General features: G+C 40.8%; 1 protein-coding gene across 5 annotated transcripts in view; it reads right to left on the bottom strand.

The window, feature by feature from the left end:
- UBAP1 (ubiquitin associated protein 1) overlaps window positions 1–15,990 on the bottom strand; it is a 78,450-nt gene that overhangs the window by 43,234 nt on the left and 19,226 nt on the right. The window contains exon 2 of one of the 5 annotated variants that reach the window (XM_011980038.1): window positions 9,607–9,761. The exons of the other annotated variants lie outside the window; for them this stretch is intronic. The gene's annotated coding sequence lies outside the window, so the exon portion shown is untranslated. The remainder of the gene's footprint in view (window positions 1–9,606; window positions 9,762–15,990) is intronic. 5 annotated transcript variants of the gene reach the window in all.

Raw genomic sequence — 15,990 nt, 5'->3', positions numbered from 1 at the left:
GAAACCCACTTGATCATGGTGGATTATCTTTTTGATATGTTGTTGGATTCGGTTAGCTAGTATTTTGTTAAGGATTTTAGCATCTATGTTCATCAAGGATATCAGCCTGTAGTTTTCTTTTTTGGTTATGTCCTTTCCTGGTTTTGCTAGAGTGATGCTGGCTTCATACAATGAATTAGGAAGGGTTCCTTCTTTATCTTGTGGAATAGTTTCAAAAGGATTGGTACCAATTCTTCTTTGAACGTCTGGTAGAATTCTGCTGTGAATCTGTCCGGTCCTACACTTCTTTTGTTGGTAATTTTCAAATTACCATTTCAATCTTGCTGCTTGTTATTGGTCTGTTCAGGGTATCCAATTCCTCCTGATTTAAGCTAGGAGGGTTGTATTTTTCCTAAACCCATTTATTTTACAATACTCTCCTATTATCTAAATACTCAATTATGGAAAAATGATTAAATAACGGAAAATCCAGAATTTTTTTTTTTTTTTGGGACAGAGTCTCACTCTGTTGCCCAGGCTGGAGTGCAGTGGCCGGATCTCAGCTCACTGCAAGCTCCGCCTCCCGGGTTTACGCCATTCTCCTGCCTCAGCCTCCCGAGTAGCTGGGACTACAGGCACCTGCCACCTCGCCCGGCTAGTTTTTTTTTTTTTTTGTATTTTTTAGTAGAGACGGGGTTTCACCATGTCAGCCAGGATGGTCTCGATCTCCTGACCTCGTGATCCGCCCGTCTCGGCCTCCCAAAGTGCTGGGATTACAGGCTTGAGCCACCGCGCCCGGCCAAGAAGATAATGTTGTGATGACACTAAGAGTGTTTATTAAAAGCATATAACATAGGAGTAGACATGGAACTAAAAAAAGTATTTAATTTTTTAAAAGCATATAATAAATAGAAAATAACTATAAGAGTGTGTATGTGTGTGTGTGCATGCGTGCGTGTATTTTAATAGAAATGAGGTCTCACTATGCTGACCAGGCTTGATTTGAACTTCTGAGCTCAAGCTATCCTCCTGCCTTGGCCTCCCAAAGTGCTAGGATTACAGGCATAAGCCACCACTCCTGGCCAATAATTATAAAATTTAAAATGTTCTAATAAATTACATTAAATTACCTTATGTAAAAAATGTGCCCAAAACAAGACTGAAAGAAATATTTGCCACTAATGTAAAACTATAATTAATGATAGGGAAAAAAAATTTACAAGCAATCATAAATTTCCACTAAAATAAATATATGCTTCTATTAAAGGGAAAGTTTCATCAAAAATAACAATAAAACATATTCTTTTTCTTTTTTAGTTGGTGGTATGGATTGGAACACGCATTCTTAATTCAAGAACTTTTACACTAACAAAACTTAGAAATCCCAAAACCAACAACTTATCAGTGATGTTCTATTTTTCCAGCTCAGTATCACTTCAGTTCAAATACTACAGGAAGAAAACCTGGTAACTTAAAATCTGAATTACCTATTAAAGACATCACAAAAAACAACAAAGAATAAATATAAGAATAAAAAGAGATGGAGAAACAGGTAACAAGAGAAATGCAGGAAGAGAAGGAGGAGCCAGGATGAAGGAAGAGGAGATGGGTGAAGGAATGGGAAGAAATGGGAAAAGGAAAAGTTGAAGGAGGTAGGGATAGGAGACCAGGAAAGTTTTAAAAAGTAATAATAAAAAACACCTTGGGAAGGACCAGGCCGTCTGAGAAAGGGAGGAGAAAGCCCAAGGGCAACTGTATTAATGTTCTCATTTTCACTTTCTTTTCTTTTGCATATCTGTCAAATTATTATAATACTCTCTAAAAATCGCTTCCCAAAACAAAATAGCAACTCAGAATCTCAGTAAGCTATCATAGTCACACTTCTAAAATAGCTGCAATCAGTAATTTCCCAAGATACAAATTAATCCAGGAAATTATCTAATTTACATTAAAAGATGGCTTTGGGAATCATCACATTTCAAGCCTGAAGAAAAATTAACACCCATACAACTCATAGCAACATTTATGTGTGTAACTGCTAGTAACATGTCAATATTAGGCTATACTATATTCACGAGAAAGAAGTTTTCTGTCTTCTCTCTGGGGTCTCAAAGGCATTTTGGAGCCTCAGCTCCCTCATCAGTAAAATAAAGGTAGTAGACTGAATAATCAGCCAACTCTGCACAGACCATAAATCTATAATGAGAGAATAAAATGAAGGAAAAATATTAATGTTTCCAAATTAAATATTGAGTATTCAAGATAAATGACAACAATGTCTATATTGACAAAACTAAAAGCTAGCAATCATATGTTCATTGTCCCATTTTTTTTTCTTACTGATCCATAAAACCCAAGCCTGGAAGCCATTCCCTTATACCACATATGAAATAACCTCAAATGATTCTTATTATAAAAATTTTAAAAAGATACTTTTATATATGGCCTGACATGCAGAAAGAGCTCCACAAAGGTTGATAAAGTATTCAAACCAGCAACGATGTTTTTAAAGAAGAAAAAGGTTGGTGAATTAACTATAACTTTCAAGAAGGCAAAACATTTCCAACCGCTCTACCAGTAAACTAGTATACCTATAGAAAACATGTAAAAAAAAAAAAAAATTTTTTTTTTTGAGATGGAGTCTCCCTGTTGCTCAGGCTGGAGTGTGGTGGCGCCATCTTGGCTCACTACAACCCTCTGACTCCCAGGTTCAAGCAATCCTCCTGCCTCAGCCTCTCCCGGATAGTTGGCACTACAGGCACACACCACCATGCCCAGCTAATTTTTTCATATTTAGTAGAGATGGGTTTTTGCCATGTTGGCCAGGCTGGTCTCGAACTCCTGACCTCAGGTGATCCACCCATCTTGGCCTCCCAAAGTGCTGAGATTACAGGCGTGAGCCACCGCACCTGGCCAGAAAACATGTAAATTTTTATTTGAACAGAATAGTATTAGAATCTTTTTTGTGTGTGAGTTAAGAACGTAACTGTGAAGACTGAATTCAATTTGTGAGGCCTTGCTTTCAGTCAAATTAAGTCTGAGAATTAGCCAGAGACACTATTTTCAGGCTCTATCACTGTCTACAAGCTCTGCATTTGCAAAACTAAGCCCCCTTATTACTGTCTGCTGCACATCGGCGTACTTGGTTGATAATGGAAGGCCAACAAAAGAGGTCACAGTACCCTGATTCATACTGAGGAACATATCAATAGCTCCAGTAAGCTTTTCTTTATGCATCAATTTCTTTCAATTCAGCTGGAATAAAATACTGGTTCAGATTTTTCCTAAGCACCCCTGTTTTACTGCAAACTAAAAAAGAAAATTTGAGTCACTAGCCTATAGCAACAAGATCAGAAATGTAGCCTTTTGGTTTTTCCTTTTGTGCTATTCGTTTTCCTGGTTTCCTGTACTGAGCACATATGAATACATTTATCTACGATTAACACACACATACTTTGTAATTAGGGGGAAAAAATTTGATAAGCAACAAGTACCTATAAGGGGACTAAAAAGAAGCACAATAATATGTAATTCAACAGAGCGTTGGAAAAAACACACAAAATATAACTAATGAAAGATAACGACTTCAGAGAGAGAAAAAACACAGAATAAATCAGTGGTTTCTAGACCAGTAAGCATACAAATGAGTCTAGGTTACAGACGTCATGGAGGTGTAACAGGTGTTTTACTTTATTAATAATAAAGAGTGCAAACCATGAAGAGCTAACAGTATTTGAATTGCCCCAAATAACACAGCATTACCACTGTGTTTCTACCAACTAGGCAGAAATAGATAACAAATCTAATTTAGTTCTAATCTAGATTTAATTTATATCGTTAGATCAAAAGCATCTTGAAAGCAGAATACACCTTTTTAAATACCCAAAGAACATCTTACAAAACTTGTGTAAATATTAGGACACAAAGAAAACCATGATAAATTTCCAAAATCAGAAGTAGCTGAGTCAGGCCGGGCGTGGTGGCTCACGCCTGTAATCCCAGCACTTTGGGAGGCCAAGGCAGGCAGATCATCTGAGGTCAGGTGTTTGAGAACAGGCTGGCCACTATCGCGAAACTCCGTCTCTACTAAAAATACAAAAAATACTAGCCAGGTGTCATGGCGCATGCCTGTAATCTCAGCTACACGGGAGACTGAGGCAGGAGAATAGCTTGAACCCAGGAAGTGGAGGTTGCGGTGAGCTGAGATCACGCCACTGCACTCCAGCCTGAGTAACAAAATGAGACTCTACCTCAAAAAATAAAAATAAAAGTAAGTAGCTGAGTCAATAACCAGCACGATCTTGGCTCACTGTAACCTCCACCATCCAGACTCAAACAATTCTCCCGCCTCAGCCTCCCGAGTAGGTGGGATTACAGCTGCCCACCACCACACCCAGCTAATTTTTTTATTTTTAGTAGAGACAGGGTTTCACCATGGTGGCTAGGCTGGTCTCGAACTCCTGATCTCAGGTGATCTGCCTGCCTCATTACAGGCATGAGCCACCGTGCCAGGCCTCCAAAGGGATTTTAATGGATCCAAAATACAGAAAAAGTGTCCAATTTGTATTTACAAAATGAGTATAATATTGGTGCCAAAAAACTTCGGAAAAATCTCATATATAAATACAGATAAGAAAATCCTTGATGGGAAAAAAAAAAGTAACAACCAAAATTACCAGCAGGAATAAACCATGTCCAAGTGAGATTTTTTTGCATAAATACAGTCCAAAACCAACACTAACAATTCTGTTGATATAATTCAGCATATATTAAATGCTCAAAGAAGAAAAATCATATGGCTATCTCTTTTACATGAGTTTTTAAAAACAAAAAAAAATATCAAATACCAGAGCATGCTGACTAGTGGGGAGACTATGCAAGTATTCCCATGAAGGACAGCAACAAGACAAAGATGTCTATTATCACAACTGCTTAGCATTGTTATTTCATATTAGATGGGAGAAATAAAAAGTATAAAAACTCAGATAAGAAACTTTCTCAGGAAAACCCAAAAACTGACAAGAGAATGCTATAAAGTATTTCTGGATACAAAATTAATATTCTGAAACAAACTAATACTCTGAAACAGCCTTCATATATACATAGCCAGATAATAAATATAACGTGCTGAAACAAGAGAACTGCTTAAGCCCAGGAGTTCGAGGCCAGCCTGCCTGGGCAACATTGCAAGATCCCATCTCTTTAAAAAAAAAGAAAGAAAAAAAAAGAAATATAAGAGAAACACACAACATACCAATATACCACAGCAGTTAAGAACTGGGAATAAACTGAAGACATAAAGAGAGAAAACAAAAGCTGTACTGAAAGACACAAAAGAAAACTTAAGACAACTAGAAAAACATACAATACTCTTGAGCAGGACATTCAACATTATTAAGATCAATTCTAAGTTGCTACACAAATTTGCCATGATCCAAATGAAAACTGAAATACTATGTTTTCCTTTTTTTTTTTAACTAGACAAGCTGATTCTAAAGTTCATGTAAAAATAACAATTAAGCAGCCAGGCACGGTGACCCACGCCTGTAATCCCAGCACTTTGGGAGGCCGAGGTGAGTAGATCACTTGAGGTCAGGAGTTTGAGACCAGCCTGGCCAACATGGTGAAACCTCGTCTCTACTAAAAATACAAAAATCAGCTGTGGCAGGAGCCTGTAATCCTAACCCACTCCAGAGGCTGAGGCAGGAGAATCACTTGAACCTGGGAGGCAGAGGTTGCAGTGAGTTGAGCTCACGCCATTGAGCAAAATTCCCTCTCAAAAAAAAGAAATAACAATTAAGCAAACGCAGAAAAAAAAAAAAGAAAAAACCTCCAAAGAAAATGGAGACTAGCTTATCAGATATTAAAATATCAGAAGATACAACACTGAAAGCTGTGTTGTATTGGTACAGATACAGATTAATGGAACAAAGTAGAAATCCCTAAAAATACCCAAAATATAAACATTTGGTATATAATAAAGCTGCTTTTTAAAATCAAGTCATGGGACAACTGGGTAGTCATCTAGAAAAAAGTAAAATCCGATGTTTGCTTCACACTGCATACCAAAATAAATTCCAGATGGATCAAAGGTATAGTAACATTATGCAACTGACCAAATGTAGAAATACTATTTTCACTCTACACATACAGCTAGTGAGCCAAAATAACCTAATTCTAAGACTTCAAATCTAAGAAAATACTTGGCTTATGAAAAACTCAGAAAATGAAGGGTTTTTTTTTTTTAAGTCAAGATGCTGTAATACATGTTTTCTCACTAGATGAATTTAGTCTTAATTTTTTCTTTTCTTTTTTTTGAGACAAGGTCTCCCTCTGTCACCCAGGCTGGAATGCAGTGGCACAATCTTGACTCACTGCAGCCTCAAGCTCCTGAGCTCAAGCGATCATCCCACCTCAGCCTCCAGAGTAGCTGGGACCACCCAACACCACGCTCAGCTAATTTTACAATTGTAGAGATGGGATTTTGCCGTGTTGCTCAGGCTTAGTCTTAATTTTCAAATGAAGTTTTACCAAAGTTATTAATTGTAAGGTATACTTAAGGCTTATAAGCAAAGCAACTAGTGTCTACAACCAAACCTCCTGAACGCTCCTGATCTTGTCTGATCTCAGAAGCAGGGTTAAGCCTGGTTAGTACTTGGAAGGGAGAAACACAACTAGTGACTGAATACAAAGTTCATTTCACAGTTTAATAAAAAACAAGATTACAGTTGAAAAGCAACTCCCTAAAAATTACAAAGTGACAAATAAGTACATACAGAGATAAAATAGTATTGTAAAAGCAAATTATTGACCCAAACTGATTTTTTCTTTTTTTTCTTTGAGATGGAGTCTCACTCTGTCGCCAGGCTGGAGTGCAGTGGCGCGATATTGGCTCACTGCAACCTCTGCCTCCCAGGTTCAAGCGATTCTCCTGTCTCAGCCTCCTGAGTAGCTGGGACTACAGGCACCCGCCGCCACACCTGGCTAATTTTTGTATTTTTAGTAGAGACGGGGTTTCACCATATTGGCCAGGCTGGTCTCAATCTCTTGACCTCGTGATCCTCCCGCCTCGGCCTCCCAAAGTGCTGCGATTACAGACATGAGCCTCTATGTCCTGCTGACCCAATCTTGATTTCTTAAGAACTGCAGCTAATTCCAAAATGGGTCAATAAAATCCAGACAAAGATTTTCCTTAGCTCTGGTCTCCTCTTAATCCTCCAAACATCTAGTATGGTGTCTAATCTTTAGCAGGGGTAGCTTTTCACTTACTCTCTCTCCCTTCAAACTTCCTGAAAATTTAATAGATAATTATATAACTAATAATTCTACCCAATATGTAATTTGAGAATATAACTAGATGAAACAATATTTTTAAAATGAAAAAGCTAAAACAATAATCTCTTGTAGTTACCAAAAAAAATCTGAAATTGTAAGTCTTACGGGACTACCATAATGGAAGTACAGGAAAGTAACGACTAGTTAAAAATCAGAATGGGGCCGGGTGCGGTGGCTCAAGCCTGTAATCCCAGCACTTTGGGAGGCCAAGACAAGCGGATCACGAGGTCAGGAGATCGAGACCATCCTGGCTAACACGGTGAAACCCCGTCTCTACTAAAAAATGCAAAAAAAAAAAAAAAACTAGCCAGGCGAGGTGGCGGGTGCCTGTAGTCCTAGCTACTCAGGAGGCTGAGGCAGGAGAATGGCCCAAACCCGGGAGGCGGAGCTTGCAGTGAGCTGAGATCCGGCCACTGCACTCCAGCCTGGGCGACAGAGCGAGACTCCATCTAAAAAAAAAAAAAAAAAAAAAATCAGAATGGGAGTCATGACATCAAAGCATTAGTCAGGGCTGGGTGTGATTGCTCAGGCCTGTAATCCCAGCACTTTGGGAGACTGGAGGGTCACTTGAGCCCAGGAGTTCAAGACTAGCCTGAGCAACATAGTGACAACCTATCTCTACAAAAAATACAAAAACTGGCCATGTGTGGTGGCACATGCCTGTAGTCTTAGCTACTCAGGAGGGTGAGGCGGGGGACCGCCTGAGCCTGGGGAAGTCGAAGCTGCAGTGAATAGTGATGGCGCCACTGCACTCCAGCCTGCACTCTCACTCTGGGTAATAGAGTGAGAACTTGCCTCAAAAAAAATAAAAATAAAAAATAAAAGCATTAGCCAATCAGAAATTTCAAGTCAGCATCTTAACCAATTCATTACAATTTATTTAAGGTATTTTATTCAGAGAGTTCGGTAAAAGTGCAGTGTCCTCAAGAGGAAATCTGACCACGAACTTATCAATTTAATTCTTGCAACTGAATAAACACTGGTTGGCAAAAAAATAATGTCAAGAAGTTACTGAACCAAAAATATTTCCTTCCCAACTCCAAAAATCGTATCACAATTCATACCAGAAGGCAAGAAAGACAAGAGCACCCTGGACAATTAAAAGACTTGTAGAACCAGTAAAAACCTCTGAAATAAACAAAAGAACTTTTAGGGCTTCTTCCATAAAATGAGACTACTGGAATAAATGATCTCTGGAATTCTTTCCAGAATTAAAGGACTAGAGATAGATTATTTTCTAACTATGAATTTCACTGGTTTTTCTAGTCTTAAACATATAAAAAAGATAGCACAAGACTTCATCTTAATTCTGAGGGCACATAAAAACAAATGGGTGTTTTCTTCTTAAAAAAAAAAAAATTGGGTGTGGACTGTGTATACTTAACTCAGAAAGTATACTTGACTCAGTAAATATGTACAATTCACACCCTTTTTTTTTTAAGAAGAAAATCCTTACCATTTGACACTATTTTACTCTACAAGTAACTAATACAATACTAACGGGTTAGTTTTTTGTTGTTGTTGTTGTCGTCTTGAGACAGTCTTGCTCTGTCCTCTCCACTCTGGAGTGCAGCAGTGAGATTCTTGTGCCTCAGCCTCCCGAGTAGCTGGGATTACAAGTGTGTGTCATCACACCCAGCTAATTTTTGTATTTTTAGTAGAGACAGGGTTTCACCATGTTGCCCAGGCTGGTCTCAAACTCCTGACCTCAAGTGATCTGCCCGCTGTGGCCTCCTAAAACGCTGGGATTGCAGGCATGAACCACCATGCCCAGTCTCTAACTGGTTAATTTTAAAACAAAAAGAAGTTACCATACTAGAAGCTATTAATTTAACCTGAAATAAGTAATCACAAACATAATTTTTTGTTCTTCTTGGAGTCTTCAAACTCAGTGGATTGTATCATTCTGTTTCCATCATGTGAAACCTGAATGATTTTTCCCACAGAAGTAAGTAATAGAGCCTTGTTCACGAAACTTGAAAACTCAAATCCCCAGGGGAACATTGTAGGCCTAAAGGAAAAACAATATAAGGATGGAACAACTTCACACGGTGTCAAAGATTTATGGGGAGAGAAAAAGGGTTCTTAGGTAATTTCACATGCTTATGAAATATGTGTATGCTAAAATAAATACCAGAACAGATGTCTTTATTTAAAGTTCTATTAAATATTTAAGAAACAGATTATTCCTATTTTATTTAACCTATTCCAACACATAAAACGGGAACAAATATATACTTGCAGCTTATCAATTTATTCAGGATTTGTTTATTGTCTGTCTTCCCCACTAGCCTTTAAGCACTACGAGGACAAATACCACTTCTGTCTCATTCACCATTACACCAAGCATAGTGCCTGGACACAGTAGTGCTCAGTAAGTCCTGCTGAATGAATGTTGCTGAATTTCAAGTTCTCATATGAGATCAGCATAATACTGGTATCAAAAACTGACAGAAAAAAGAACCAGAAATAAAAGCATATTTAATTTTTGTTAATCCTTGTTTTTAGAGACAGGGTCTTGCTCTGTTGCCCAGGTTGGAGTGAAGTGGCATGAACATAGCTCACTGCAGCCTCAAACTCCTGAGCCCAAAAGATCCTCCTGCCTCAGCCTCCCAAGTATCTGGGACTACAGGAATGCACCACCACACCCAGCTGATTATTTATGTTTTATCCATACGTACCCAAATCCTAATTAAAACAGTAGCAAATTAAACCGCAAAATCCTGACTGTAGCAAACTTTTAGAAAAAGTGATTCAGTTTCCTTCAACACAAAAAGAGCAAGATGAAAAAAGAACCTACAGACTGAAAAAGATCTTAACGAACACATCTCAAGCAATCACAACTTAGACCCTATTTGAGTCCCAATCCAAATACATGAGGAAAAAACAATAAAACAATTAAGAAAACATGAATATTTGATAATATGTTAGAGAATAAGTTCATTTTCTATAGGCAGGATAATGCTATTATAGTAATTTATGTGATCTTTCAGAGATATACAAAAGTAACTTGACAGATTAAATGATATGACTGGGATTTGCTCTAAAATAACTGGGCAGAGGGTATGTATATAAAATTAGATTGACAGTTATTGGGGCTGTATGGTGTTATGATATATACATATACGGACATGGACATACATACATACATACACACACACACACACACACACATAGGTTTTCGACTACAGCTCCTGGCCCATAACTCCCATAGCCCTTGTCAGAGTCTTTTGTTATAATATTAGGTATGTCAGGCCTCAAAGGCCACAACTGTCCTAAGGTAGAACTCTATGTCTTCCAATACCCCTTTCTCATTGTGGGTCTTAAGCCCCTCTCCAGGCAGGGCAGGATGGTTCACTCCTATAATCCCAGCATTTTGGGAGTCTGAGGCGGGAGCATCACTTGAGGTCAGGAGTTTGAGACCAGCCTTACCAACATGGTGAAACCCCATCTCTACTAAAAATACAAAAATTAGCTGGGCGTGGTGGTGCATGCCTATAATCCCAGCTACTCAGAGGTAGAGGTTGCAGTGACCCAAGATGATGCCACTGCACTCCAGCTGGGCAACAGAGTGAATGTGTCTCAAAAAAAAAAAAACAGAGAGAGGGAGAGTCCCACTCTGTACTCTGGGAGAAGGAATGCTGACATCATAAAGCTTCCATAAAAACTTAAGAGGACTGGATTTGGAGAGCTTCCGGCTAGTTGAACACCTGGATGGAGGTTCGTGGATGGTGACGCCCCAGAGAAGACATGGAAAGTCAGTGCACCTTCCCCCATACCTTGCCAGACAAATCTCTTCATCTGTATACTTTGCAATAGCCTTTAGAATAAATCAGTAAACATAAAAGAGTTTCTCTGAGTTCTGTGAAACACTCTAGCAAATTAAACAAACCCAAAGAGAGAATCAAGGGAACTCCAACATGAGTGAAGCTGGTGGTCTTGAGGCCCAGACTTGTGACTGATGAGTGCTAGGGGGCAATCTTGGAGACTGCGCATTCAACCAGTGGGATCTGACACTATCTCCAGGTAGGTAGTGTCGGCATTGAACTGCAGAACACCCAACTGGTGTCAGCTAATTGGTGTGTGGGGAAAATTGCCCACACACTTGGCCACAGAATTCTTTTTCTGTGTTGATAATTGCTGTGGTGGTGTGTGAGTAGAAAAAAATAAGAGTTTTTACAAAGCAGGATAAATCTACATTTTTGTTGTTGTTGTTGTGACAGAGTCTCAGTGTGCCACCCAGGCTGGACTGCAGTGGTACGATCTCAGCTCACTGCAACCTCTGCCTCCGGGGTTCAAGTGATTCTCCTGCCTCAGTATCCCAAGTAGCTGGAATTACAGGTGCACACCACCATACCCGTTAATTTTTGTATTTTTAGTAGAGATGGGGTTTCACCATGTTGGCCAGGCTGGTCTCGAATTTCCTAACTTCAGGTGATCTGGCTACCTCGCCCTCCCAAAGTGCAGGGATTACAGGCATGAGCCACCATGCCCAGCCGAATCTACTTTTATGAGTTTGGAACTTTCTAAAATAAAGAACTAAAACAAGGCTGGGTGCCGTGGCTCACACCTGTAATCCCAGCACTTTGGGAGGCCAAGGCTGGTGGATCACCTGAGGTCAGGAGTTCGAGACCAGCCTGACCAACACGGAGAAACCCCATCTCTACTAAAAATACAAAAAATTAGCCAGGCATGGTGGCGCAAGCCTGTAATCCCAGCTACTCACTCAGGAGGCTGAGGCAGGAGAATCACTTGAACCCGGGAGGCGGAGATTGTGGTGAGCCAAGATCACGCCATCACACTTCAGCCTGGGCAACAAGAACGAAACTCTATCTCAAAAAAAAAAAAAAAAAAAAAAAATCACAAAAGCCTACACACAGTTTAACTTTTTTTTTTTTTTTTTTGTGACAGAGTCTCGCTGTGTCGCCCAGGCTAGAGTGCAGTGGCTGGATCTCAGCTCACTGCAAGCTCCGCCTCCCAGGTTTACGCCATTCTCCTGCCTCAGCCTCCCACGTAGCTGGGACCACAGGCACCCGCCACCACGCCCAGCTAATTTTTTTTTTGTATTTTTAGTAGAGACGGGGTTTCACCATGTTAGCCAGGATGGTCTCAATCTCCTGACCTCGTGATCCGCCCGTCTCGGCCTCCCAAAGTGCTGGGATTACAGGCGTGAGCCACCGCGTCCGGCCAACATTTTTATAAACTTCACAATTAAGCAAAAATAAACAGTATATTGTTTAGGAATATATATAATGTGGTTTATAAAAGGAAGGAAGTGATAAACCCAAAATTCAGGGGAACAGCTAACTCTGTAGAGTAGTAAAAGGATAGGATAGGACAGAAACAGACAAATAAATAAATAGTAATGTACTGGTAATGTTCTAGTTTTCAAGACAACTAATAAGCTTGCAAATGTTTATCATTATGCCTCATAACTTAGATGTTTTACATTCATATTTTTTCTATATGTTAAACATCATACAATGAAAAATTGTAAAGCATACAGCTCTAGATGCTACAAATTCTCTTTAGCAAAAATTAATAATATTAGATCAGGTTAGCAAACTAAACATCTATCCATCCCAATCATAATCTCTTAAAAAAGAAAATCGTAACAGCACTAACAAACCCCCTCCTAAGAGGGTGGTTTCTAAAAGTTATCAAGATACCACAAATGAAGTCTCTACAAAGGAATGAAGATCAGACTGACAGAGAAACAAGCCCTACTCTCTGGAGAAACGACAGATTCTAAGGCCAAGGCCAATCTGAAAGAGCTCTCAATGGCTAAAGATAAAACAACTTGAGCAATAAAATAAATCAATGTGGGACTTTAATCCAAAATATAAACTGAATACTTAAGTCCATACTGATTTCATATAACTGAGACAGGTACTTTACCTGTGTATTTTTCCAAAAATCCACAAGCCCAGTCTAATTATAAGGAAAACAGCAGACAAAACCAAAATGAGGACCCTTCTACAAAATACCTGACCAGTTTTCCCCAAAGCTGTCAAATAAATTACCAGGGGGCAGGGGAAGGACTAAGAAACCATCACAGACCAGAAGAAACTAAGAAGACACGACAACTAAACACAATTTAGTTATCCTAGATTGGATCCTGAAATCAAAAAAAAAAATTGCAGAAAACCTGGGTTGGCTGTGGTGGTTCACACCAGTAATCTCAGTACTTTGCAAGGCCAAGGCAGAAGGATCAGATCTCTTGAGCTCAGGAGCTCCAGACCAGCCTGGGCAACATGGTGAAACCCAGTCTCTACAAAAAATAAAATAAAATAAAATGAGTCAGGCCATGGTGGCACGTGCCTGTAGTCCCAGTTATTAGGGAGGCTGAGGCAGGAGGATCACCTGAGCCAGGGGTGATCGAGGTTGCAGTAAGATGTGATCACACCACTGTACTCCAGCCTGGAGAGACACAATGAGACCCTGTCTCAAAAAAAGAAAGGGGAAAAAAAAGAAAAAAAGAAAAACAGGAGAAATCTAAATACAGTCCAGAGTTTAGTTGATACTAATGTACCAAGGTAGGTGTTTCAGTTTCACAAATATACCATGGTAATGTAAGATGGTTAACATTAGGGAAAACTGAGTTAGGGAGAGCCAGGAACTCTCTGTACTCCGTATTATCTCTGAAAATGTTCTGTAAACATAAAATTATTCCAAAACAGAAATAGGGTCTCAAAAAAATTAAAATTAAAAATAAATAAAAGGCTGGGCGCGGTGGCTCACGCCTGTAATCCCAGCACTGTGGGAGGCCAAGGCAGGCGGATCACGAGGTCAGGAGTTTGAGACCATCCTGGCTAACACAGTGAAACCCTGTCTCTACTAAAAATCCAAAAAATTAGCCAGGCGTGGTGGTGTGCCCCATAGTCCCAGCTACTCAAGAGGCTGAGGCAGGAGAATTGCTTGAACCCAGGAGGCAGAGGCTGCAGTGGGCCGAAATCGCGCCACTGCACTCCAGCCTGGGCGACAGAGCGAGACTCCATCTCAAATAAATAAATAAATAAATAAATAAATAAATAAATAATAAAAACAAGTCCAAGAACATGATGGTGGAATAGGAGGTCCAGGTTTTAGTTACTATCACAGAAATGCCAATTAGTAATTAGCCACAGACAAGAACACCTTTGTGAAAATTCCAGAGCCTAGTGCTTAAGCACTCCCTTGGAGCACAAATACCAAAAGCCACATTAGAATGGTAAGAGCGACTTGATTTTTTGACTGCATCGCCCCTCACCAGGCCCACATGGGGCCAGAGAGTGATCCCCTGGGCCTATAGTTTCTGCAGTGGGAAAATGAGAGCCTGAGGCAGACATTCAGCTTCCCCAACTTTCCCAGCTTTCCAGGGTGCTTCCCAGGAGATCCATGTCTGTCGTGCCTCATAGGGAAGAAATGGGAGGGCTAGACCACTGGAGTCAGCTAGGAACAAAGAAGGGGGTGGGGCTCACGCCAACCAGTATCATGACAATGCGAATCACGACAATGAGACCACATCCCTGCCAGTGGCCTCACCCAACCAGAGAGCCCAACCAGCAGCTCTGCCCATCTACAGCATGTCTATCCAACAAGCACAGTCAACAGTTGTGCCTGGGTTGGCTCCTGTGCCAGTGGTCCAGTCTGACCTCAGCTGAGCACAGCCTATGGCCTCACCTAATCGTATAGCTGAATCTCCAACTCCAAAGGACCAGGTAGTCCAACTAGACAGCCTGGCCACAGAACCCGTCTAACCTTGGAGCAGGGCCAGCAGCCCCATCCAGGCAAAAAATTCAGCCAATGTCCCCATTCAACAGCAAAACACAACATACAACCCCACCTGATTGCAAAATGCAGCCTATAGTCCTACCCATCTATGGTGCATACCCTGTAGCCTCACCTGACCGGGGAAATTCCAGAGTGCAGCCTGCAGCCCTCCCCAATCACAGAGCAGCCTGGCCTAAACGTGGAGCCCAGCCAGCTGCCCCTCCTAACCTCAGAGCCCAGCCAACAGACCTGCACTGGCCTCAGACCCCAGAGACAAGCCCCACCTAACCTCAGAGTATGGGCAGCTACCAAGTTCAACCAGAGATTCCAGCAGCAAGCCCTGCTTGCCCACAGGTACTACCAGCTGACCCATCCAGAACCCCAGGCTAGGCTGACTGCTGAAGGTCTTTCCTCACAGAAATGAATTGGTAAAGACTAAAAGAGATGACTACTTCCTCAAATGCACAGAAATCAACACAAGGACAAAAAGATCATTAAGAATCAAGGAGGGGCCAGGCGCAGTGGCTCATGCCTGTAATCCCAGCACTTTGGGAGGCCGAGGCAGGCAGATCACGAGGTCAGGAGATTGAGACCATCCTGGCTAACATGGCAAAACCCCATCTCTAGTAAAAAATACAAAAAATGAGCCAGGCGTGGTGGCAGGAGCCTGTAGTCCAAGGCAGGAGAATGGCGTGAACCTGGAAGGAGGAGCCTGCAGTGAGCCAAGATCACGTCACTGTACTCCAGCCTGGGCAACAGGGCGAGACTCTGTCTCAAAAAAAAAAAAGAAAAAAGAATCAAGGAGGCCAGCTGTGGTGGCTCACGCCTGTAATCCCAGTATTTTGGGAGGCTGAGGCAGGTGGATCACCTGTGGTCAGGAGTTCTAGACCAGCCTGGCCAACATGGTGAAACCTCATCTCTACT

This window comes from Mandrillus leucophaeus, unplaced genomic scaffold, assembly GCF_000951045.1.
Source record: "Mandrillus leucophaeus isolate KB7577 unplaced genomic scaffold, Mleu.le_1.0 Scaffold208, whole genome shotgun sequence".
In the NCBI taxonomy this organism is placed as follows: Eukaryota; Metazoa; Chordata; class Mammalia; order Primates; family Cercopithecidae; genus Mandrillus; species Mandrillus leucophaeus.
Note: the sequence above shows the minus strand (reverse complement) of the source record. Positions and strands in the feature narration are given on the sequence as shown.